The sequence below is a fragment of the Penaeus japonicus genome, unplaced genomic scaffold, assembly GCF_977035675.1.
Source record: "Penaeus japonicus unplaced genomic scaffold, GWHDUDI00000001_assembly GWHDUDI00000010, whole genome shotgun sequence".
Lineage (NCBI taxonomy): Eukaryota > Metazoa > Arthropoda > Malacostraca > Decapoda > Penaeidae > Penaeus > Penaeus japonicus.
In genome coordinates this window covers 30,955,731-30,958,929 of record NW_028234412.1, presented here as the reverse complement: position 1 = coordinate 30,958,929, position 3,199 = coordinate 30,955,731, and the positions used below count along the sequence as shown (strand labels likewise).

General features: G+C 39.4%; 1 protein-coding gene across 5 annotated transcripts in view; it reads left to right on the top strand.

Moving 5' to 3' along the window:
- The first annotated feature begins 1,246 nt into the window (after positions 1-1,246).
- The window catches only part of ytr (U4/U6.U5 small nuclear ribonucleoprotein 27 kDa protein yantar), a 22,511-nt gene continuing 20,558 nt past the window's right edge, over positions 1,247-3,199 (top strand). For 2 of the 5 annotated variants that reach the window (XM_086541230.1, XM_086541232.1), the window contains exon 1: positions 1,284-1,350. The gene's annotated coding sequence lies outside the window, so the exon portion shown is untranslated. Of the gene's footprint in view, positions 1,351-1,680; positions 1,706-3,199 lie in introns of those variants that run through there. The other 3 variants (XM_043023084.2, XM_086541231.1, XM_086541229.1) reach the window with 3 other exon arrangements.

The following is a 3,199-nucleotide window of genomic DNA, read 5'->3' as shown; positions in this document are numbered from 1 at the left end:
GAAAAAAATATTGGAGAGAAATACCCTGAGTGCCTTTAACTTACTATAGAGAGAGTTGGAGGCAGCCATCCTGCACTCTGAATGTGAAAACTCACCTTCTGAAGTAGTGTGACCATCTGATCAGTGTTGCTATTTGGTTAAGAAACAAACACTTCACTCCTTGACCGTTTCTTTACATTCAAACGTCGCTCGTCTCAAGGAAATTCACTGCCCTCCTGACTGATGACCCCTAGGACTGCCATTTTGAAGGAGTAACAGGAACGAACCCCTTATAGATCAAATTGAACGCCTTAGCTGATTTAACCTATGCAAACATTAAGTACCCTGATGAACGGGAGACTAATCCGTCTACTCAAGACATGGCAAACTTCTCCAGAAACCCGAGCCATCTTCACATCTATTGTGGAAGATTAAGAAAATCTCTTAAGTTCCAGTACAAGAGAGATAGAGATATAACAAGGGATGATGAAACAATAGGTCCATAAAAAGGTCAGATTTAGACATTGGACTTTAGGTTCGGAGGTCCATCAACAAGGTTTTATTTTTCTTATTGAATAACTGTAAGGACGTTGACTACACTTTTCAGTTTGTGATTTAAGCTAAGGCGAGATAAGTTCACGGTGATCAAATAAGGTACGAAGTTCTGTGAAATAGGGGCCCCTCTGGTAGGGGGGTCGGGCAAATGCCACTTTTGACCCCATACAAAGCCAATCTTACCCAATGTCTACAGAAAAACAAAACAAAGCTTTACGCTAAATAAAGCATAAAGAGCCACAAGTATGTTTGTTATTGTCAACGCAGTCTATATCTGCTGCAGAAATAAACTCAAAAGTAATTTTTATTTTCTAACCAATATTTTGCATCTTAAGTAGCAAGTAGAATAGGTAGTAGGAATATTTTAAGATTTGAAGTATATTTTTGAACTTTCCCTTAAATTACCTTATATTCGATATGTGAAAATCATGATATATTTTCAGTGATATGGAAATAGTGGTGAAACTGCGAGTGGGCACGGGCCCCTCCCCCATCGGTACCCTCCCATTTTGAAGGACCCCCCTCCGAAAAAAAGTTGATTTTCACTCAAAATAAATTCCAAAAATCCCGCCGCATGGACCTTGCGTTCGAAACTCATTTATGTAGACTAATGCATCACAACCTACCAAAAGATTGATTCATCATCCCGAAATAAGCCATATTGCCTGTCATATTTACATTCATAATCTTTAGTTTACTGTGAAATGTCATATTACAAGAATGCATTTAAAAAAAATAATAATAATGAACTCGAACGTCAGGTGTGCATAGAAGAGATCCCCGCATTTGTTTTGTTCAAAGACGTTCGTTCACGAGGTAAATACTATTTTTTTAAACATATTTGTCGTAAAAGGTCTACTAAATTTTGGGATAAAGACGGCAGGATATCTAGGATTTCTCTAGTCCGTTTAGCATTGCTCCCGAGCAGAGAAAAGGCGAGAAAATAAACAATATGCTCTGAAAGTCTAAGGAACGTCTGCCATTGGCAAATCATTTTGTTTACATCTAATTTCTCGCCAAGTTAAGACGACCAAAACATTTTCCTCTGAACTACCAGAGAGATACACCGTTTATCATTAACCAGGCGTAGAACCAACCCTCTTAAAAAAGGCAGAACCGCTCAAAAAAAGGAAGAAAAGGACAGCGGTCGAATCCATTGGTGGACCAAAACGTATGAGACGTGATTTACTGATTATTGCTCCTTGGCCTTTTGGAAGGAGGGTCTTTCTTTCTTATTTTTTTTAAAGATCTTCGGGGTCGATGTCAGGGAAAGTGGGACCGATGGGTTGCTCATGATACAGATACTCTCCATGTGGAATAGTTTTATACAAGGTCGACCAATATTGATGATATGGCTCGATGGTTTGAGGAGGAGGAGGAGGGGGGGGACTAAAGGGGTAAAAACGAAGGGAATAACTAATGAAAGTTAGATTATCACAATACAGACTCATACCTAGCTCTGGAGATTCCTCTAGCTGTCTGGCCTCCTGATTTTGGTTTCTGTATCTAGATTGATCTCAATAGTGATTTATTTGAGGTGATTATTCAGAATACCCTCATGTTGCTACAACATATAAGTGGCACTGATGGGTTCCTCTCACCTGCTACTCATATGCAGAGAACACAATCTGTGGGGAGAATGTTAAGTAGGCCTGGGAAAGTGCGGGATAATGTATGAAATGAATTGGATTGATATATGCCACAAATGTAATCTAATTATATACTATATCTGTCAACTGTGAAATATATTGTGTCCTTACAATTTACAGCAAACATGGTTGCCTTTGTGCCTATGCCATGACAAAGTTTTTTTTAAGAATTTTGTATGCTCTTTTTTCAAGGTATTTTTCGTCTTCAAAATCCTAATCCAGTGACCTTATCTAACCTTACCAAGTTGAGGTTACCTGTACTTAGAGCTTGGACTGTTTCCTTATTTGTCGATAAACCTTTAGAAGACATTGTCAGTGTCTATCCCACAATGCCAAAATATATCCTGTACTGGAAGCAGTACCACAAACACACACATGCCTTCATGATAAGATAAGCAGCTTGAAATTAACTCAGAAAGCCTAGGGATTCACCAACAATGAGGAACATGAAACCACCATGACTGGCCAGTCGACCCAGGGGTGGTAGCTCTCATGGGCTGTCATCTGTAGATAAACTAAGCATCCTGAAATATTTTTTTTCCTGATAGATGGCTCACTTAAAACACACACACACACACACACACACACACACACACACACACACACACACACACACACACACACACACACACACACACACACACACACACACACACACACACACACACACACACACACACACACACACACACACACACACACACACACACACACACACACACACACACACACACACACACACACACACACACACACACACACACACACACACACACACATATACATCAGATAGAATACAAAACACACCTGTCAGTTGTTTATCAGGATAGGATGAAGGTTGAAGACTCTAACCTCCTCCATATCCTTCCCTACTATTGTGGCCCAGATATTGGAGTATTAGGGTGTTATTACTATTTATATCCAGGATAGATAAGTAGTATAGGGTAAGATGAATCCATTGGTACTGCTATTGTAGTAATTAATATTTATCTCCAAGTAAGGAACTAGTCCAAGTT